This window comes from Marmota flaviventris, chromosome 4 (assembly GCF_047511675.1).
Source record: "Marmota flaviventris isolate mMarFla1 chromosome 4, mMarFla1.hap1, whole genome shotgun sequence".
NCBI lineage: Eukaryota > Metazoa > Chordata > Mammalia > Rodentia > Sciuridae > Marmota > Marmota flaviventris.
Genome location: NC_092501.1, coordinates 124920488 through 124943256, shown reverse-complemented (window position 1 = coordinate 124943256; position 22769 = coordinate 124920488). Strand labels below are relative to the sequence as shown.

Here is a 22769-nt window from a genome sequence, read left to right as displayed (position 1 = left end):
AAAAAGGGAAGAGTGGGTTCAAATTGAGTCAGAATATCCACAGATGAAGATCCTGCATGAGGGTAGATTGTACGTCTTCTCTCTGTCCAGCAGGGTACCAGACAAAGCCACAGCACTGACGACACAATTACATTCCCTATTCCCACATCACAGCCACTTGACCCAGAAAACCCAGTTAAATGTTTTTATAGACAATACTACTGTTTATTCATTTGTGACACTGGCCACACTTATCAAGCACCCACAATGTGCCAAGCTTAGGGAATCACTTGGGTGTTACGGGTGAAAACTGAAAGCAGTTTACTTCTGCTTTTGAGGTGCCCTGTCTAGCGGCCAAGGCAGATATATTACGAATAACTATAATACATGAGGAACACGGTACAGCGAAATATTTGGGGAACAGAGGAAGGAGGAATGAGTATCTGAGAAGTCGGTGACTGAGGGAAGGAAGAGACACAGCTTTACAGGGGAATTTCTGGTCTCAGCTTGTGCTTATTTGGGGAGAGTGTTATGGTTTGGATATGAGGTGTCCCCCAAAAGCTCATGTGTGAGACAATGCAAGAAGATTCAGAGGAGAAATAATGGGTTATGAGAACCTTAACCCCAACAGTGAATTAATCCCCTGATGGGATTAACTGAGTGGTGACTGAAGGCAGGTAGGGTGTGGCTGGAGGAGGTGGGTCATTGGGGACATGACTTTGGGGTATACGTTTTGTATTTGGTGAGTGGTCTCTCTCTCTCTCTCTCTCTCTCTCTCTCTCTCTCTTTCTCTCTCTCTCTCTCTCCCCCTTCTGATCATCATGTGAGCTGCTTCCCTCTGCCACTCTTTTCTGCCATGATGTTCTGCCTCACCCAAGAAATGGAGCCAGACTTCTGTGGATTGAGACCTCTGAAACCCTGAGCTCCAAATAAACTTTTCCTGCTCTAAAATTGTTCTGGTCAGGTCTTTCAGTCACAGCTGTGAAAAAAGATGAGTGAAACAGAGAGGTATTACGGTTCCACATGCTGTCACTGCCAGTGTTCCTTCTCCCTCCTGCCTTTAGGAAACCCGTGTGGTAACAGAAATGGCCCTGATTAACACGCACTTGGCCACAGTGACCCAGCCTAGTCAAGTCAGGGTGAACTTCAGTCATGTTACTCAGGATCTGACCCCAGTCTCTTTCTGTCCCCTCCTCTGTTGGGATTGCCAGTTGGAACATGAAAGTGAAAGTGAGCAGTCATGAGCAGAAAGCTGGGAGACGTTGCAGGAACCGCACTGAAAGCAATTTTTGTGGGCTGAGCTATGGAACCGTGTGACATCATTTGATCCCTACGGTCTTCTGAGATCTAAGTCCTGGACGTGGCTCTTGTCTCTGAGCTGGTTTAACTTGGTAGATTTGCTGTGACCCGCAAACTAGAGGATTCCCAATGAATAGAGAGATCCTTTCTCTGTTCTCAGAACGTCCCTGCAACATATGACTGCACATGGCGGGGAAGCCCCAGGATAGATGCATGGCTCAGGACAAGTACAGCCCAGCAGGAGAGGCCAAGGATGGAACCCTGGCAAAGCTGGCCGGAGCAGTGAACCAGCCAAGGACAGTCATGGCCTGGAGAGGCCAGCCCCAGGAGCCACAGATGTCCAGGAGAAGCGGGCAGGTAGCGTGGTGACGCGCTTGAGGAGCGTGTGTGCCGAGGTCATGGAGCAGAAAATGTGATGAGCTCAGATGAGTTGGAGCAGAAACCTAAGGGGCTGAACAGTGAATGGGCGGGGAGAGTTAGGAGAATTCAACATTCTAAAGAAGCCAGCTATAAGAGAAAAAGAGAACAACTGGACAGGGGGTGGGGGCAGGGTTAAAGATAGGAGACACTGCACATGTTTATCGATCATAGAGATAAAAACTGGCAGTCCCCAAGGAAGCAAGAAGAACCCAGAGCCACAGCACAGGTGGAGGAACTGGCAGCTTCTCAGAGCAAAGGCAAGGAAGCGAAGGCGGGGCCCACACACATGGGCTTGCGGGTGCTGGGAAACTGGACGTTCCTCCTCCTCCTCATAAGCTTGGCCTCTGTGAATAGGGAAGTGGGGACCTGCCCAGGAAGTTCAGATGGCAAAGTCTGGGAGGGAGTCTGAGAAAATCAGAAAAGAGAATCACACACAAGATCTGAAGAAGGAAGTATTTGAACTCAAGGACTTTTGATTCCAATAGCAAATCCAGACCTCCCAGTAGCCTTGCAGTATCTGTAGATGCCTCTGCCTCCTCCTCCCAAAAAGCAGGGGGCTGGGAGAACAGGTCTGACCTCTGGGCTGTCCTGAAGATAATCAGTGACTCGAATGGGAGAAAATGGAGGCCTGGATTTCAGCAGTGGTCTAGAGAAGGAGGTGGGATGGGATTTAGAGACGTGAAAGTTGTGGGATTGAGAGGGCCAAGTCACCAGCTAGATACAGGAGTGGGTGCTGGGTGGCTAAGTGGGACGAAGAGTGTGGCTCAGGAGACTTCTGTCCCAGCAAATAGGGACACCTTCCGAGTCTCACAAGAGAATCACATCACTAGGAACAAGAGAAGGCCACTAAGCAGACTCTAGTTCCATCTCTTCCTACAGAGAGGGAAGCCTGAATCCCGGGGGATGAAGTCACTAATTCATGATCAAAGTCAGTGTCCATGCCAGCCCTGGACCCAGAACTGATTAGAAGAGAAAGGAAAGAGCTGGGGAGAAGAAAGGAAAGGTATCCAGTCACCCCTTCCTTCGCTCATTCCTCCACTTCTTCATTCAGCCAACAATACTTCAAAGCGCTGATGCCACAAATATGAATATGGCTCAGAACCTGACTTTTTTTTTTTTTTTTTGTACCAGGGATTGAACCCAGGTGTGCTTGGTCAGTGAGCCACATCCCCAGAACTCGAGATCCTCCTGCCTCAGCCTCCCGAACCACTGGGATTATAGGCATGTGCCACCACGCCCAGCCAGTACCTGCCTTTAAAGAACTTCTGGCCAGTGAAGAAAGATAGCTGTTGGAATCAAGTGTACCATGGGGCATGAAGAAAGTAAGGGGTATTTCTCTCAGTGAGACGCTGTCTCTAAATAAAATACAAAATAAGGCTGGGGATGTGGCTCAGTGATCACGTGCACCTGAGTTCAATCCCAGATATCCTACAAAAAAGAAAGGAAGGAAAGAAGAAAGAGGTATTTCTGCCTGAAGTGTGGGAAGCCTCTTGAACCAGGCATGAAAAGATGAGCAGAACTAAGCAGCAGAGGACATGTCAGCACAGGGAACAGGGATGCCAGGCCTGGACAGGTGGGCCAGGAGGGGCTGTGAGTAGCAGCTTGGGAAGCAAAGCCCTGGATCAGCGGCCCTGGCCTGGGGCTGCAGGGTGGAAAACATGGGAGAAAGCTCCAGAAAGAGGTCTTGGTGGAGCGAGCACGTATTACAGTCTCTGACAACAGAAAGGGAATCCAGTTGCCTAAGTCACTCAGCTCAGAAGCGGAGGAAGAGCTCCAGGACCCGCTGGGCCACAGGATGGGCAAGATCCCCCCCACAACCCAGCATGAGAGCTCAGGATCCCAGCAGCAGCCAGACTCCAGTAAATAACGCAAATCAAAAGTGACAGTGCTGGGGCTGGGGATGTGGCTCAAGCGGTAGCGCGCTCGCCTGGCATGCGTGCGGCCCGGGTTCGATCCTCAGCACCACATACAAAGATGCTGTGTCTGCCGAAAACTAAAAAATAAATATTAAAAAATTCTCTCTCTCTCTCTCTCTCTTTAAAAAAAAAAAAGTGACAGTGCTAAAATCTATGAGGGAGGGTGGGGGACTGGGATTAGCTCCAGCTGGGAAGAGGCATCCAAGATAGGATGAGGAGGATTTTGCCAGCCCAGATTGGGAGTCACAGAGTGACGAGAGCTCTATGGGGGAAAGCATTAATTATTCTGATGGAATTTCATACTTCAGCGAGGGAGCAGATCTGGATTCAAAGCAATGAGTAGCTGAATTTGCAATTGCTCTGGTTTCTTGGAGCCGTGGCTCCTCTGTTCCACTCAACCCTCTTTTGTCACTTGGCAGAGTCAGTGATTGTCTTATGAGGCTGCCTTGGTGTGTCGTTTTTTTTGTTTGTTTGTTAAATAACTATCGAATGAATGATTGAATACACAGAAACGGAGATGAGAAAATATTCAAAATAATCTCTATTCTAAAACCTTTAGGGAAACCTTTTTAACCCTGGGATTAGAAAACAGAACTTTTGTGTCTAGTGTGGTGGCACATACTTGTAATCCCAGTGACTCAGGAGGCTGATTCAGGAGGATCACAAGTTTGGGGCCAGCCTCTGTGACTGAGGGAGGCCCTAAGCAATTTAGTGACACCCTGTCTCAAAATAAAAAGTAAAAGATTGGAGATATAGCTCAGTGGTAGAGCAGTACCCCCAAGTTTAATCCTCAATACCAAAACCAAAACCCAGAAGGTTTGGCTCATCTGCAAAGCCCCAAATAATTTAGCTTTCTTTTCCAAGGTTTTAATCTTTTGTATGTGTGTTTGTGAGTATGTGCACGTGCATGTGCACGTACACGCACCTTGGACTCCTTTGGCAGCTGGTAAAGTCTGAAGAACCCCTCTCAGAAGAAAGTTTTAAATGTATATGGGATCACAAAGAAAATGTTTATGCTAAAATACAATTATCAGAATATTTTTTAAAATTATCTATGGTCATAGGTATGCTCATGTATTACCACACTAATAACAAGATTTGTTAGCAAGCCTCAATGATCATTGTAATTTCAAACCAGCGATGAGCTTAAGGACTTTTTAAAATACCAGCCACAATCATAACAGATCTGAAAGTAGCTATGATTTTTACCAATAATAAAGTCACAGAAACTGATGACATTGCAAAGGTTTGTTGCCTGCCATTGTTACTGAAGGAGATGCCAAGTGACGATTAGAGATCAGTGAGTTCAAAGTGTGGATTCTCTATGTAGCCACTGAACCCGGCCATGAACTTCTGCACGGTCATTCCTCAGCATCCTCCCCTGATCTGATTGCAAAGGCCATGGTCACCAGGGAAGTGACACACCTGAGACTGGTCCCTGCTGAGCCTGCAGCAGAATCATCCCAGGCAGATCAGTAGAGGAAGTCAAGTTGCTGGAGCTCAGGATCATTCTGGCCCATCAGATACGGAAGGAAATGGTGGAGACACTGGTCTGCTTTGCCTGAGACCATACGAGATTTGCCTCCAGAAAAACCACTGGGCTCAGACGCTCTGACAGGTTGGGTAGGCTCCTGACTTGCTTGATGAGAAGCAGGCCTCTCTCCCATTGTCAAGAACTCAAGGAAACTCCGAGAGTAAATACCTTGAGCTACCAGCAGTCAGCTGAAGGATTTTTTTTTTTTCTTTTTCTTTTTTGGTACCAGGGATTGAACTCAGGGGCACTTGACCACTGAGCCACATCCCCAGCCCTTTTTGTGTTTTATTTAGACACAGGATCTCACTAAATGGCTGAAGCTAGCTTTGAACTCCCGTTCCTCCCGTCTCAGCCTTCCCTGCTGTGATTACAGGCTGCACCACTATGCCCAGCAGCTGAAGGATTTTGTTCATCCTTTTGTCCTCTGGGTTGTGTATCAATTTGGAAATGAGGCAAAGGAACAACAAAACAGAGAATTGGTGAGAAATGTTTGGAAACACGTGGCATTTCTGCACTGGGCTCAACATTTCTGCAGGGCAGTTTGGCAACGTGGACCCAAAGCCTTCAATCTGCACTTATGTTTAAATGTAGTAACCCTGCTGCCGAAGGTTTTTCTTCAGAAAATAATTTTGTTTATCAAAACAATATGTGCACAAAATATTAATTGGCGTTTTAAACAAAATGAAAAACAACTCAAAATAATCAATAAACAAATCACCCACAATATATTGCAAAAAGAGCAAAACCAAAGGTTACCAGGGTCCAGAAGTCTATTATAGTACTAGAGCGAATTGGAAAGCTGAAACATATATTCAGAAACAAAGCCCACCGCACCTGCACAAATGGCAACAGTGCTCCCCTCCACGGGAGGCTGTTGTTGGGAATTGTTTTCTAAGTTCTCTAAAGTTCTTTCAGGGAACATGTATAATTTAGCAACATAGATTATTTTCAAGAACATAAATGGTAAACTTGTGTCTGAAAGAGGGACAGCTGCATTTGTTTCAAAAAAAAAAAAAAAATCATTTCTCCATGATATTCCAGCTCAATTCACACATCTATTTCTTAACAGTGTGAATTCGAGGAGGACAATTTAGAAAACAAAAAGAAGAAAGAAAGAGGAGGGGGGAGGAAGGAAGGAGGGAAGGAAAGAAGGAAGGCAGGGAGGGGAAAGAAGGAATATGAAAGGGCATCAAGGGAAGGTCTGGAGGGGAAATAACCTTGGGGCCCTCCCCTAGGTAACAGCAGGAAGCCTGGTATTTAAGCAGGGTCTACACCCAGCCCCACACTCCCAGTGAATTATGGGAGCTCATCCCAGGCTGCCATTATTCCTGGGTGGCTGGCAGGGGAGTGGCGGGTGTCTCCTGGGCTTATGGACAGCTGACTGCAGGCCCCTTCCCCACACTAGAGCACTCACCTCCACCTTCAAACCTGGAAGAAGCAGGGGTGACGGGTCTTCTAAGTGGTGGTCAGCAGGGTCCAGAGAAATCCAGACAAGGAACTCAGGCTCGAGTTGCTGAGAATGTGGCCTTCTGGAATCTGCCAACGTAGCATGTCTGGAATTCCTGATGCTTTGCTTTGGCCTTACAAACCTTTTCTTTCAGAGACTGATTGAATCTCAAGTGTAAATATTTATAGTACCTTCATGCTTTCACTCCACAAATATTTTTTAATATTGCTCTCTCATGAGAGAGAGCAAACTGTTTGTGGCTCCCTCTAGGACTGTTGGGGCCCTCCTGCCTCACTCTGAACAGGCAGATTTCAATTATTTTTCCCAATTTGGCTAAAGGAGCCCCTTTAGACGAGATGGATGGGCAGGTTGGGGGAGGAACCCATGTCCTGGGCTCAGTGGAGGCTGCCATGGGGTGGGGCTGGGAGGCAGAGGGTGGAGTTGGTCCAGGAGGGGTTGCCATGGGCACAGCAAAGAACTCACAGAGGGGTGACTGCAGATGGTTAGGCAGGGCTGAAGCCCCCCAGGAGTGAGCCCGTTTGATGTGTACGGAGCTAACCTTGATTGGCAAGTTTTTATGCATATATTAGGATTCTCCAGATAAACACACCCAGGAGGAGAAACATAGATCTCTAAGAGGGGATTTACCATGGGAATTGACTTAAACAATCATGGAGGCCCAGAGGTACAAGCTGGAGATCCAGGAAAGCTGGTGGTGTGATTCAGGGCAAGTCCAAAAGAGCTCTGATGTCTCGAGGTGGGAGAAAATGGATACCCCCTAAAGAGAAGGGAGAGAATTCTTTCTTCCTCTGCTTTTTTGTTCTACTCCAGCTGTCAGAGGATTGGATGATGTCTGCCAGCCCGTGGGAGGACTATCAGCTTTTCTCAGTTCCCCAGTTCAAATGCTAACCTCTTGCAGAAGGACCCCCGCAGGCACACCCAGAAATAAAGTTGTTTTTTTTTTTTTCTTAGTTGTAGTTGGACATGATACCTTTATTAATTTATTTATTTTTATGTGGTGCTGAGGATCGAACCTAGCGCCTTACACACACTAGGCAGGTGCTCTACCAATGAGCTACAACCCCAGCCCCCAGAAATACAGTTTTACCAGCTACCTGGGCATCTCTTGGCCTAGTCAAGTGGACACATCACATCAAGGATCACAATGCCACTTGTTCCTCCCTTCACTCCACCTGTCCACCTGTAACTAGTGAGTTCTTTATCTGTTCTATATACTATGTAGCTCTGAATGTCAGAAAATAGCTGCTGCTGACTAGGAGGAAACAGAAAAGTAAACAACTATAATCTAGAAAAAATGCTTGGGGAATGTGAATTTAAGGGACAGTGTGGGAGCCAAGAAGGAAGTGACCAGCTCTGTGGGAGGAGTGAGGTGGGGAGGGGGTTCTAAGCAGAAGGAAGAGAGTTGTCAGAGCAGAGTCTGGGGAAACAGGACAGCCTGATCTGGGAACTGGGTCTTGCAGCCAATACCAAATCTGCTTACCCTAGAACATGCTAGCAAGGTGAGCCACCAAGAGAGGTGAGCAGGCTGATGGCAAGCGATCAGACTCACCTGGAGAAATCTTGTGGTGATATGTGTGGGCCAAGTGGGTTAGGGACCTCAGGCGGGGCCATGCCAAGAGCACTGGGAAAACTGTGGCCATTTAGGAATAAAACGTAGGATGTGATGGGTAAGGAGAGGAGCGGAGGACCAGCCACGACTGATGCTGTGCCAGGCAACCTCCATGTTTGGGGACAAGGAGCTGAGTTCAGTTTTGAGTTGGTTATGGGAAAGCCTGGAGGTGGGGGCAGGAAGGACTTAGTCATTGGGATGTGGAGCTGGGGAGGGAGAACTCTGAACCAGAGCTGGGCTTTACAGACCATATTGTCCTAGTAAAGGGGCCTAATGCAGAGCCAGGGAACTTGGGCCAGCCCAGCGCTACTAGTTGTGACCTTGGGGAATTTATATTATCTCCCTGTGCTTGAGATTCCTCCTCTGCAGGTGGCCGTTGGTTTGGGGCTCCGGGAGTGCTCAATGCATGTTAGCTATTGCTATGGCTATTTGGGTCCCTTCATGGTTGGGGTCTCATGATGCATGAGACGCCCAGGGAGAGTGCTGCAGGTGGACAGGGAAAAGCCTGAGGACTGCTGGATCCACCGGCAGGTAGGACTGCTGTCACGCTCTATTCCTGGGGCCAAATGGTGGTTATGTGTTATAGTTTAAAACCCCTTTAAAAATAAAGCCTCACCAGGTCTGTATCCAAATGTATCAATCAGTTTTGTTTTATGAGAAAACCAAATTAAAATTTACTATTCAGGTCTGTCAATTAACAAAGTGACCCAGTGAACACCTTACAGGACATTTTGAAGGTATATGAGAAATGTTGGTCCACTGTGGAGTCCAGAGCTTGCTGTTAACCAGCTGTGTGACTGAGTTCGTTCACCGTAAAATGACTTGGTCAGACCAGAATCAACACTCCGCTCAGGTTTCTTCCAGTCCTAAAAGTCTAGTTCCAAAGGCAACCAAGTGTTAGCCCAGCTTTAATTATCTGTTAAACTTGAAAGTTAAATGATGGATGTGGGAGGCAGGAAAGAGGCTAAGCCCACGGTGGACAGGAAGCCAAGGCAGACGGGGAGCAGACAGTGTGGTGGAGAGGAGGGTGCTGAGCCTGGGATTGGGCAGTCTGGTTCCAAGAGTTAGCAGCCAGTGGGTTGGTTGGTCAGCGATTCTGCCGCGCTGACCTGGCCTCCTGAGTCTGAGGTGGGGCACACTCCTATGGCCGCAGCGGATGGGGGCTCTGCTCTTGTTATGTTACAGTCAGTTGGGGAAGGGAACATTGAACCAGCTTCAATAATCCATGAAATGACTCTAAGACTGTGGGCAGGTCACTCAATTTCTCTGAGCTCCAGTTTCCTTCTCTATAAGATGGGGATAAAAATGTGTAACTTGGGTCTGTTCTGAGAGTAAGTCTGCCAACGTGTTTTCTTTATTTACATTTGGTGGGGCTCACAGAGACTCAAGAGTACAACCAGGGTTGTTAAATGAGGACACTGGGGCAAAGGAATTAAGAGGACGAAGGAAGGGGAAATGGGTCTCTAAACTGCACGCTGATGGCCTTCAATAGTCGCTGGCACTGGGCTGCAGATTCAGATCTGAGCTCACAAGCTGCCAATGAAAGAAAGAAAGATCAGTCTGATATTATCACTTCTGGCTTAAAATTTGCCCTTGGTTTCCTATTGCTCTTCGATCAAACCCTAGCTCCCCATCCTCACACACCCTCCTTCTCTCACCAGCCCTCACACCCTGTGCAGCCTGGAGAGGCCAGGCTTTCCCTTGCTGGGCCCACCATAAGTGGCCCTCTCTCTTTCTGGGCTCAGCTTGCCCATCTCTTCCTCTAGGAAGCTCCCCTGGGTAAGGCTGGCTTAGCCAGCACTGCTCTCTGGAAGCATCCTGTACTGCCCACCTTCTGTCTCCCCACGCCTGCCTGAGGCTGCTGGTCTAATATCTCCAGTCCCCAACTCTGCTCCATCCCTCCTGAGCGTGTGACAAAGGACAGGTGCTCAGTAAACAGTGGGAAATTGAGCAGCTTTCTCCATGCCGAGATCTGTCATACGGTGTGGGGCACACACTGCTCAGCCCCAGCCTGGCCAGTTGGGTCAAGTAAATAGTGATCTAAGAGAAGCCAGAAAGGCGGGACTCACCCAAGAAAACAGTTGGAGACAATCAGAGGTGAGTGGGAGTTTACTGGAGAGGGGAAGGGGAGGGGAACAGTGAGTTTAAGATGGTTTACAAAATAAAACTTGCAAAGGGCATATGAGGACGCCCGCTCTCTATGACCACTTCCTGTAAGGTACATCTGTAAAGGTAGTGAGATTTTTGGAAATAAATGCAAAGTCAATCCCAGAAAAGAGAAAGCAAAACATGGTATCAGCCTGCAGATCTGGGAGACATATTCTAGGACAAGGGTCACAAAGGTGAAGGGCCACTGATTAGACCTGAATTACCCACTGTGCAGACAGATAACAGGAGATCAGAAGTTCACTCGGTGAAAACTTTCAGATATGCTGAGCTGGGAAGATGGAATGGTGAACCTCATAGTAGATATTTCCAGAACCTTGAAAGATCATAGCAACCACTGGCACTGACAGTTCACAAAATTTCACAAATAGAGATTGCTTCAATGATCTCTCTCTCTCTCTCTCTCTCATTGGATGCTAAGCTACTTGAAAACAGTGGAAGCATGTTCTTTTCATGTGTCTTCTATAGCACTTGTTCCAGAATTTTCACATAATTCACTCACTTGGTGAATTAAATTACATTCAAAGGTTTAAAGATGCAGTTTTCAGGTGTAGGGAAGATATACTAAGCTATTAAGCTTGTTAGATGTAGGGCCACATTTCAAATGCTGTTTTGTTTGTTTGCTTTGGTACTGGGGATTGACCCCAGGAGTACTTTACCATTGGGCTACAACCCCAGTCCTTTTTAAATTTAAATTTAATTTTTTAAAAATTATATTTTGAGACAGGATCTTGCTAAGTTTCCCAGCTGGCTTCAAATTTGGGATCCTCTTGCTTCATTCAACCTCAGGACTTGATGGAATTTCAGGTGTGCACCACCATGCCCCACAAGTAGTTTAAAAAGAATTATTCACTTGTAAAAAATATTTACTGGCCTATGAAAAAGTAACCCAGAGCCTAAGGAGGAGTCCTCAAAGTTATAAGATGTGGAAAATGGTTGAGGCAAGGTTCCATTCGTGTCCTGTGCACACTGTCACCCAACCTAGAATTTTGCTACGTATTCTAAATTCTTACTTCACTCAACCCCTCTTGGCCCCAGCTGAGTTGTGATGCTCTCTGTTTCCCTTAGGCTTTTGCTACAGGCCTTCCTCCAGACCTGCTCACCTCCACCCATCTCACAGTTATCAGGGTGAGCTTTGTAAACTGCATATCTATGTCACTTTTTGTTAAAAGCCTTAATAAATATTGCTGGCTTGGTGGCACATGTCTGTAATCCCAGTGGCTTGGGAAACTGAGGCAGGATGATCTCAAGTTCAAAGATAGCCTCAACAACTTAGTGAGGCCCTAAACAACTTAGTAAGACCTGTCTCAAAATAAAACAACACGAAGAAAAAGGGCCAGGGATACGGTTCAGTGGTTAAGTGCCCTGGGTTCAATCTCCAGTACCAAAAAAAAAAAAAAAAAGTATATATTCACCATCTGACCCCAGCCTTCCATGATCTGACCCAACCCCACCCACCCTTGGAGACTTGTCCCATTTCCCCCACTTTACAAGCGCTCTAGGCTCTGGCCAGGTCGAATTCCCAGCAGGTCCCTCAATATGCCAAGCACTTTCCCACATTCACACATTTGTACCTGTAGTTTCCTTTGCATGGTGAGCTAGGACAGAAATTCAACTCAAACTCAAGCAAAAGGAGAATGTGCTGGTATGAATACCTGACATGCCTGACAGAGTTTGATATTGAATATCCCCCCAAGGCCCATGTGTTAAAGGCTTGGACACCAGGGAAAGTGGTGGAAACTTTAAAAGGTAGGAACTAGTGGGAGGTCCTTAGGTGATTGGAGACGTGCCCTTAAAGGGGGTTGTGGGACTCTGGTTCCTTCCTCTTTCTCTCTTTGGCTTCCTGAACATGAGGTGAATGGTTTTGCTCGGCCACATGTTCCTGCCATGATGTGCTGCCTTACCACAGATCCAAAGCAACACAGCAAAATGCAGCAAACTAACATGGACTAGGACCACCAAAGCCGTGAACTAAAACAAGCCCTTTCTTTACATAACTTGGTTATTTCAGCCTCAGTTATTTCAGGTATTTTGTTATAGAATCAGAAAATTGACCAATAATACCGAAATAAAAAGTAGTTCATGGGGCTGGTGTTGCGGCTCAGAGGTAGAGCGCTCGCCTTAGTATGCATCAGGTACTGGGTTCGATCCTCAGCACCACATAAAAATAAAATAGATATTGTGTCCACCTATAACTAAAAAATAAATATTTTTTTTTTAAAAAGTAGCTCATACTGGATAAAACACATCCCAGCAAAAAAGAATCTCTGCTCTGTCCTAATTTTTTTTCTAAGTAGAATATTTACAATTATTTTTGAGAGTGGCAACCAATTGCTCTAACTTTGCATTCTGTCAGTGTCCTGGATTCAAAGGCAAGAAACAATTTCTGTCACCAGCCAAAGATTCTTAGGGAGAACTCTGGGGGCTGTGGCCAAGAAATAGAAGCATACGCTGACGGACACCTCGAAGTGAGGAAGAGCAAGGCACGGTTTACCTGCAACCATGTCCAGGGAAGGAATCAGGGGAAGCATCTCCCCAGAGGAAAAGATGCTGAGGGGGGTAGGGGGCAAGTCACTGTGTCTCCTTGCTTGTGAGTCTCCTTTAATTTTCTCTGGCCTTCGAGAAGAATCTTGTGCTTCTACCCAGTTTCTTCCAGAAGTCTCCATTAATTCCTCTCTTCCAGCATGAGCAATATAGCTGTGGTTTTTGGATGATGGGTCTTCTCATCCATCCAATGTAAGTTACGGGAAGGCAGAGGTGCTGTTCATACATTCACCCGGACCTGCTTACCCTTGCTGGCCTAGGTAGACTGCATCACCGGGATCCTGAGCCTTCTGGCCTCTGGTGGGGCTTGGCCAGTGTGGCTCATAGGTGGGAGAGGAGAGCTGAGCTGTTTGTCCCCCCAGCTGCTTCCCTGCAGGTTCCTGGGAGCTGGCTGCCTTCCTGGGCTGAAAGCAAGAGCTCCTCTGCAGCGAGCCCTCCCTAAACAGGTTGGATTCTGAGGGCTGCTTCCATCTCTCTCCCATTCCAACCTTGTTCTGCTGTTCACAGCCCCATCTCCTTAGATGTCCCTGTACCATGCCCCCGCCTTCTAAATAGCTCCTTTATTGAATTCTCAACATATAACCCACTTAGGAGGAGCTGCCTGGCTCCCGCCAGGCCCCTGCCAAACACAATCTTCTATTCAATTTTGTTGCCCCAGGGCCTAGTTCAGTGTCCTCCAATAATAAATAAATTCAGGAATTAATAAATTCAGGAATTAAGGAATGATTAAACATTGACTGGATATAGTATTAAGCCCTATATGAAAAATGGACTAGGAGAAATTTTTTTTTCTATCCAGGACTCACAGTAAGTAAGACACATAGCTCATAGTGCAATGCAGTACACCCACAGGGGCACGTGTGTGCACGCACAGGCATGCACACACACACACACCTTATAGAGAAATTTTGGGAAGCAATGCTTACTTTGATTATGTGCAATGCACTGTGATATTTTCTGTTTAATTCTGCTTCATTTTGATTTTCAAATTAACTTCTCATTATGGTTTGCTAAATTGATTTCATGGCCACGAAACAATTGTAACCCACAGCTCAAAAAGCGTTGGCTTAATGACCTTGGGCATTTTCTCCATTTTGGATATCGTGGGATTCCAGCAGGGAACTCCAAGGCAAGATGAACGAGCAGGGAATAATGTCACAACGGTGATGGGGGTTGGCTTCACTGCCTTGAGAAACCAGATGAAAATGCTCTTCTGCCATGTCTTTCATAGAATTACTTCTCAAAGTTGACATTTTTAGAAGTTTAGCCTAATTTCAAAGGGGAGAGATTAGATCTTAAAACATGCTGCTGATATGAGTGATTTTTAAGCTTCAAGTTCATAAAAGTTAGTGTCTTGGAATCACAGACCCCAGGTATCAACCTGGCCATCAGGCTCCAGAGAAAGCCAGAAGACAACAGTTAACCTCAGGTGCTTTCCTCAGGATTCCTAGCCCTCCCCACTGTGTCCTCGCTGCCTCCAGCAGCTCCTACTCCTCAGCAAAAATATTTCTGAGTGCCTGGTTATATATGTGTGGCACTCAACCCACAGAACAACGCCGCAGGCCTGTCTGCGTCACCAGGGCCACGAACGCACTCTATCTGCAACCAGATAGCCTCTCAAAGTTTCAAATTCAGTTCAAGTCTGTGGTCCTGTCCACCTCAAAAATTGTATAACTCTATTTCAAAAACTGAGTTATGTGTTCTCTAAAATTGAATCTCCCCTCTTAACCCACCATCTGTCATTCTCTCCATCTCCAAACTGTAAGACTAAGTTAAGAGAGTAAAAAAAAGGGTCACGCGTGTTATTTAGCTGCCATTCTGGAGCAAATAAACCCAACCAAACAGTACCTCCCTGCAAGGTTCTTGAGAGAGAGAAATACAAAAAAAGACAAGCCTAGGTAGGCACCCATGGAACCAGCCAGGGCTTTGACCTCAAACTCTGAAGGGAGCCTTGGTGGGCTGCACCGATCACCTGTTTAGTAGTTGGTCAGTCTTGAATTCACACCGCACCTAGATTATTTCAGGCACAAGCGCTAGAACAGTGGACAAAACAGAGTCCTTGTCCTGTGTCCAAGTTCCAGAGAAGCAGAAAATAATCAAATAAGCAAAGATATGTATGACAATATAGATGGTGGTCAGTGCTGCACAGAACGCAAGACTTGGTTGGGCTACCGTGTACCCAAGGGTGTGCACACATAGGCACTATTTTTGTTTGTGTGCCTGTGAGGGCTTTTACAGGAGGTGAAATTTAAGTAGAGAGCTGAGTGGATTTGAGCCATGGAAATGCTGAGGGGGAAGGCGTCTGTTGAAAGGAAGGGTGCACGCAGAGGCCTGGGGACCCTGGAGAGGGCGTCACATGCAGAGGTGGAGGCAGGCCCAGAGCCTGAGCCACAGGTGTGTGAGCAGCCTCCCTTGTCCCTCTCCACCCAGTCCCACACCAAACTTTGGCTACCTTTTTGATATGTAAACTTGTGAATTTAAAACAAAAATTCATTTTAATTGTGGTAAAAATGTACACAACAAAACTTCCCATCTTAATCATATTTAAGTGCACAGTGACATTGAACATGTTAACACTGCTGTGAAACCATTGCCACCATCTACTTCCTGAATGTTTTCATCATCCCAAACTGAAACTCTGCTCCACAAAACCACAACTCCCCACTCCTGGCTCCCCCATCCCCTGGTAAACACCCTTCTACTTTCTCCCTATGAACTAGATGGCTAGAGTGATCTCATAAGAGGAACCACACAATATTTATCTTTTTTGTGATTGGCTTATTTCACTTAGCATAATATCCCCCAGGTTCACGCATGGTGCACAGCATGTGCCAGAATTTCCTTCCTTTTTTTTTTAAATATTCAATTTTTAGTTGTAGATGGACACAATATCTTCACTTTATTTATTTATTTTTATGCAGTGCTGAGGATCGAACCCAGGGCCTTGCACATGTGAGGTGAGCGCTCTACTGCTGAGCCATAACCCCAGTCCCTTCCTTCCTTTTTAAAGTGGAATGATACTCCCTTGTATGAATGTACCACATTCTGTTTTCCATCCACTCATTACTGATGGGCACTTGAGCTGCTCCGCCCCTTGGCTACTGTGGCTCATGCTGCTATAAGTATGGCTGTACAAGTATCTATTCAAGTCCCTCTTTGAATTCTTTAGGGTCTATACCCAGAAGTAGATTAGCAATTTTAGGTCCCTGTTCCTTGGGTTGATCCTCTGTGCTTTGCTGGAGTCTCACTATTTATTGTGCCACTTGTTAAGGAAACTTCTGATTGCTCACATGTCCCTGTCTCCTCTCCACTGGAGGTACCCTCGTGCCGGTCTGGGTGCATAGTCGGCTGCAGACTGCACTGCTGTGGGAAACCCGGCGAGGGGGCTGCATGGAACCCACCCGTCTCCTCCTGCTTTCCTGTGTTTTTACACATTGGGCTTCTCAGGTTTTGTTTGAGAGGGGGATTCTGCCTCTAAAATAAAAACTGACCTCATTCGCCTTCCTGTGAGAGAACCCTCATCCACAGGAGTAGACAGGCTGCCAGATGTCCAGGTGTCCTGGGTGGCTGGGCCAGGACCAGAATCCAGGCTTCCCTGGTGGCAGGTCAGCGCCACCAGGCCCTGCTGCAGGAGACAAAGGTATCCTCTTTGCTTCTCCCCTCAGCCCTGCCTGTGTCTGTCCTTCCCCTCAAAGGTCAGAGCGGGTCAAAGACAGAAGGAAGGAGGGCAGACCCTCACTCAGACCTGGCCTTGATGCTGGAGGTCCTGCCTGGTGGGCAGTCTGCTGCGCAGGTGCAGGGTTAGGGCTACTTTCCTTCCCATGAACTTTCATCAGGTTCAGGGCTGTCTCAGGACCCAGGCACCTAAGGCCACTCCAGCTCTAGTAGCTGCCTGGAGGCTTGAAGGAATAGATGGATGGAGCGCCTCATGCTGGGAGGCGGGGACTCCTGAGTCTGCTTCAGTGTGGACTAGACAGTGTGTGTGAGAGAGAGAGAGCTTCAAGGTGTGTGCGAGAAATTGTGAAATGTGTGGTGAAGGGGTGTGTGTGTTTGTGTGTGTGTGTGTGAGAGAGAGTGTGTGTGAGAGAAAGAGAGCTTCAAGGTGTGTGTGAGAAGGTGTAAAATGTGTGGTGAAGGGTGTATGTGTTTGTGTGTGTATGTGAGAGAAACAGAGCCAGCAAGAGAGAAAGAGAATGTGGTGCAGAGAAACACACACAACCTTCCCCATAAGGTTTTGGTGGTTAAATGTTCTGGAAACTGCAGGACAGGACCTGGCACACACAGCAATGGCCATGCCACGGCTTCTTTTTCATACTGAGGCAGAGACAGAGAGAGAGGGGGGCGATTTAGGAGAGGAAGGGAAGGGGGAGGTGAGAGGCAGAAAGAACTGGTTCTTGAAACCCCTGCAATTGAAGGAAAGCTGGACTCTCCAGAGAGTTCCCTGCTGACTCTCCCATAAAGCTGACTGCTCACATCCCGCACCTCTGTTTTATTTTTAAAAATTAAATAACGCAACCTCCACTGTGTAAAAGAAAATAATTTCCTGATTCCCTGTAGTACCTCAGCATACCACGCTCAGAGAATCTGCCTGGCAACAGGCACAGGGGCTGAGGGGTGCAGGCAGCTGTGGGTCCCCTGTGGCTAGTTAGGAGGCTGCTATGTGGCACGGCCCTGGTCCTCCCCACCCAGCGGCCCTCCCCTAAATCATCTGGGATCTGTCCCACCTTTGCAGAAGGGGAGCTGCTTTTTCACATGCAGAATTGAAGGTGGATGGGGCCTGGGTTACTCCAGGCCCTAAAAGACTTCCCTATGACAGCTCCTTCTGAGATGAGCAAGGACCTCCACCTGTAGCCTACAACTTGAAGCAGGCTCCATTTGGGCCCTCACGTTGTTCAGGTTGATTTACAATCCAGGCTGTCAGGGGGATTTTTTTTTTTTTACTAATATTTACAAAAACAATTCTGTCTGGTTTCTAGATAAAGATTGACAAGAGGCCTGCAGGAGGGGTTGTTCCCCAGCAGGGCTGGCCCCTAGCTGTCCTCAGCACTGTCTCTGGCCCTCATGCTGATGGTAGCTGCATGGATTGCACTTCTACTTCATCTTGGCATCAAGAAAAACAAATAATCACACCAAATAGCTGCATTTGCCCCAGACCCTCCTGACGGTGGGAAGTGATCAGCAAGGAGCATTCAGGGCGAGAGGGAAAATAAAAGCCAGGCTTTGGGGTGAGAAAGTGCTAGAGCCTCCTGGGCCTGGGGAGGAGGCTTCTGGTCAGGCCAGGGGCATCTTAGCCTGCCAGAGAGAAAAGGTGGTGGTGTTAACACCATAAGCCTGGGCATACTTTGCATTTCAAAACAGAGAATAGTCTTGTTAGGTATAAAGTAGAAATGGTTGCTCCTTAGTAAGAGAAAATGTCGGGGGGGGGGGGGGGGGGCGGGGAGAAAGGGAGAGAGGGAGGAAACAAATAGAGACAGCAAAATGGATGGAGGCAGAGACACAGAGAGAGGTATAAAGAGGCACCCCACAAACCCTGGGGAAATGTTGTCAAGGGTGGCTTCAGTGCCCGGAAAGACGTGAAGCCTAGTTTGCCCGGCTGACCTAGGGAAGGCTGCACACTGGCTTCCTCTCTCTTCTGCAACAGGCAGCAAAGCCCAGGCTGGGTTATTACCTCAGCGACTTTTCCCTCCCAGCCTCAAGGGACACTGTCCAGGCTGGAAAGCAGCAGATGCCTTTTCCAACACAAATAAACCATGATCTCAGGTAGCAACGCTGATGTTAGAAAATGGGGAGTGAAGTCTGATGGGTTTCACTCAGACCAAAAGCCTGAAAGGAATCTGCTTCTTTCAAGAGCCAGGCCCTGCCCCCCACCCCCACCCAGGCTTTAGGGCTGCAGGCCAGTCTGCGAGATTGCCAGCTGCAGAGATGTCCCCTGAAATACAGGTTTGGTGACTCTGACCGTGAATGCACTAATTCACAGGAGCATTGCTGTCCCTTTTCCACCCTTTGCCTCTCTGCAATACTTGCTGGGAAGCAGGAGCACCCAGACAGGAGATCGTGCTGTAAGAAGCAAAGGAGACATTTCCCTGCAGAAGCCAAGTGCTCCCACATGGCATTCATGGAGACACAGCCACACTCTTTTTTTTTTTTTTTTCAAATAAACTTCCAGAAAAGAGAGTAAACACAGGGGTTACAGACATATTAGCATGGATGCTTTTGTGTCACTGTCATATTGAAAGCCAAGGTGTATTCTGGCAGCTACCTTGAAGTCCTCAGGAGAAAAATTTGATGGTTCACTAAGCACGAGTGTGAAGGGAGGGGCCCAAATATATAGGACACTGAGGTGCCATTGTGTTCCTGCAGCCTTTTGGAGCCCTGCTACAGGGTCCAGGTAGGGGTGGACACACCCCAGTCTCCTTGCTTATGCCCTGAGGGAGTCAGAGGCTCAGTTGTTTCAATGACAAGGTCCCTTTTCTTGTAGGTGGGTCTCGCTCCCTGGTGGTCCTGTTTACGCCTTGTCACCAGAAATATACCTTTATTCCACTCTTACTTGTTCTCCAACACCCTCTCACTCTGTTAGGGTCTGTAAACAAGTCAAGATGGCGCCTGGCAAAATGCCAGAGGGAGTGGTTTGTGAAGTAACGCCAGCGAGCCATTTAGTGTGGAGATTCCTTATTGGTTGACTGCTATATCTAGTTTATGTTAATTAGATAAGCTGTGTGGAATGTATATATACCCCTCTTGTCCTACAATAAACGGCTCCCACTCCTGCTGTATCAATGTACACAAGTTCCTCGTCACCCCCGGGTTACAGCCGGACTGCGGCATCACTCATCCAGTCTGAAAATGGCTTATCAAAATATTAATAACCAGATGAAAAACAAGGAAAAAGAAGCCCTTTTCCCATAGAGAGATAATATAGATTTGGGAACTGGATGTATTTCTATCATCCTGTTAAAACCATTTCCCTTCACCCCCAGGGGTGCTCTGCAGAACCTTGCCTGTTCCCGGGGCTGAGTGCTCCTGGGGCAGAGCCGGGTGAAGAACACACAAGCTGAGCACTGTCTGTCTGGGTTTGGGTCCCAGTTTGATTTTCTTTCAGCCTTTCTTCTAACCTTGGGCAAAAATTTCAAAACTCTGTGTTTCAGTTTCTTCATCTTCAAGACAGGTAGTTATACTACCACCTGAGAGGCATCCCATGAGGATTAAACCTTCCGTAAGTGTTAGCTATGAATCTAACCCCCTCACAGGAAGACTGGATTTTACATTTCTTCTTAGGAAATGTATACAGTGAGTGATGGGCTTGTGGAAATGCAAACTTTCTTACTTGAGATGAGGGTTTGTGCATCTATCCACAAGGATCATATGTTCTCATGTGCCCGGACATTTCCAGATTAGCCAGTTTGTTTTCTTGGTAGAATTATTAATAGTACTTGCTTTCATGTGTGAAACTATGCTGGCTTGGGTGATATATTACATATTTGCCTACCAGTGTAGGACTGTGACTGAGAAGTGGCTCATAGCAAGCCTCTCACCCATCATCTGTGAGCTGTACCCAGGGACAACTCTAGAAGCCAAAGGAGCATGGAGAGATTAAGTCCCCCAGAAGAGGTGGTGATGGCTAGAGAACTGACCTTACCAAACTCTGGTCTCACAATCATGCAATACACAGAACATACAGTAGCAGAGGATTGTGGCAGAAACATTTGGCCATGTAGCCATATGCACCTTGACACTTCTCAAACTACTTGCTGATTAGTTAGGTATATAACCTAACTATTTGCCTAATTTGGGCCAACAGCAGTAAATGGAAGTGAATTACCACTCTGGAACAAGGCAAGAGCGGCTGCTCCCTGCCTTCCTTTCTTCCAGTTGCTGGGAGAACCTTATGTTGTAGCAGCAATGGAACCTGGGTTACCAAGCCAGCACTTGGAGGGAAGCCCTTGCCAGCTGGCATCACACTTTTAAGAGAGAAGGAAATGCTATTGGACTTTTGTTATTGCAGCCCAACTTATTCTTTCCTAATATCGAAATGAACACTTGATATGAAAAGATTACATAAAAGGCCTATGCACTCTTTTAGGGCATAAAAATGCAGTGATCTCTTCTTGGTTTTTCTCTGACCAAGCCATTTAATTTTGCAGTGTTTTGATCAATTCAAGGTGGTGCCAGATCCAAAGGTTCACCTGCTTTTTCTGCAGGATCTGCCAACATAACTTAAATCCCCAAAGAAGTCACTTATTATGTGCCAGAGGTATGGACTGTGACTGAATAATGACTTTAGATTCTTGTCATCTTAGAATGAAAAGCAGGATTCCAAATTTCCTGCCTTATGAGTCCAGCTAAAGGCTTGAATTTCTCCTGAAGACCAAAGTTTCTCAAAATAAGGGTTAAAATTTATTTATGGGTCATGAACCCAGTTATAAAGGATGCAAGAGAATTTTAGAAAATTAAGTAGACTTGGGCTGAGGATGTAGATCAGTTGGTAAAGTGCTTGCCTTGCATGCACAAAGCCCTGGGTTCAATCCTCAGCACTACAAAAAAATAAAAATAGAAAAATTAAGTTGACAAGAAAAAAATCTGAATGCATTATATATGGTGAGGATGGTATTGTGTAAAACCTGTTTTCTTGGGTACATTGTGCTTCAGGATACTGCCTATTTTTTACTATGCATCACAGTGAAAATATCAGTAGTCCCTGCCGTGCAACATAACTCAGCAATGACCCTCATTTTCTTACAGAAGCTGTCATTTCTGCTTGCAGAGGACTGATGAAAGAAATCACCAGGGAGAGCAGACTGTCCTATGCAAGTACTTCAGGGAGGCTACCTGGAAACTAGTAGAAAACCAATTTGTGGATGATTGCATGACCTGGGGATAGAAATCCATCAGGGGCAGTTTTAGGGATGGCAGCGGCTCAGCCCACTGCACCTCTCACCTGGGATGGAATTGGGTTCTCTGGAGCTGGCTCTATGGCTCTGGCTGCAGATGCATTCCTTTTCCCTGAAATGGAAGTAACCATGCCCTTGAATACTGCTGTTTTGGAAATATTTGAATTAAAAAAAAAAAAAAAAGAAATTCTGTCCAATAAAGGATGAACCACAATGTTCCAGCAAGCAATGGCCTTTGATGGTGGCTTGATGAGTATGCTTTTACTGGCATCGGTGGAGAAATAGAAAGGCCCACACCCTCGGCATCAGAAGAGGTATATGTAGGGGCAGCTTTAAGGCAAGGGGCCTTTTTCTTCCATTTCTTGACAGGTCACTGGACTCCTGGTCCCTAGGCACAAGGGTGGCAGACTCTCCCTGGGGCTGTTGATTTGGGAGCAGTTCCAATACCCTCCTAGTGGGAAAGGAAGGAAGAGAAAGGAGGCGAGGTGCCTCTGAAGGGGAATTCAGAGGGTGGGAAGAAAGGAAGTTATATGAAGAACATTGCTACAGGATCTGGTGTTAAAGACTCTGGTAAGTAAAATGCCCCAGATTCAAAGTGTGCACTTAAAACCCCTCCAGTTTTTGAGAGAAGCCCTGGCCGTTCTGCCACTTCCCCTTTTAAAGCTCTTACCAAGGTAAGGAATGAAAACAATTGCTAATGCAAAGACGGAATTAAAAAATAAATATACTTAAATCTGCACAGGGCTTTAGTCCTATCGGAGGCCTCTGTGCCTCTCCCTGTGATTTTCTTTTGAGAGGCTGTGGAATGTGGGCCAGGGAGAGGAGGGCCCCTAGCTGGGCCCCCCAATCCTGCCTGCTGACCACCCAGAGTGCTACAGGGCTCCTGTTCTGTCCAGGACTCTGAATCTGCCACAGCTGGGCCCTGGGGGTGGAGAGTTTTCACCAG

At 46.9% G+C, this 22769-nt stretch overlaps 1 long non-coding RNA gene across 1 annotated transcript; it reads left to right on the top strand.

Moving 5' to 3' along the window:
* Nucleotides 1-1310: 1310 nt before the first annotated feature.
* LOC114087485 (uncharacterized) lies at nucleotides 1311-3697 on the top strand. The gene is made up of 3 exons (XR_003581833.2): nucleotides 1311-1635; nucleotides 2578-2701; nucleotides 2830-3697. It is a non-coding gene; the product is annotated as an uncharacterized lncRNA (long non-coding RNA).
* The last annotated feature ends 19072 nt before the right edge of the window (nucleotides 3698-22769 follow it).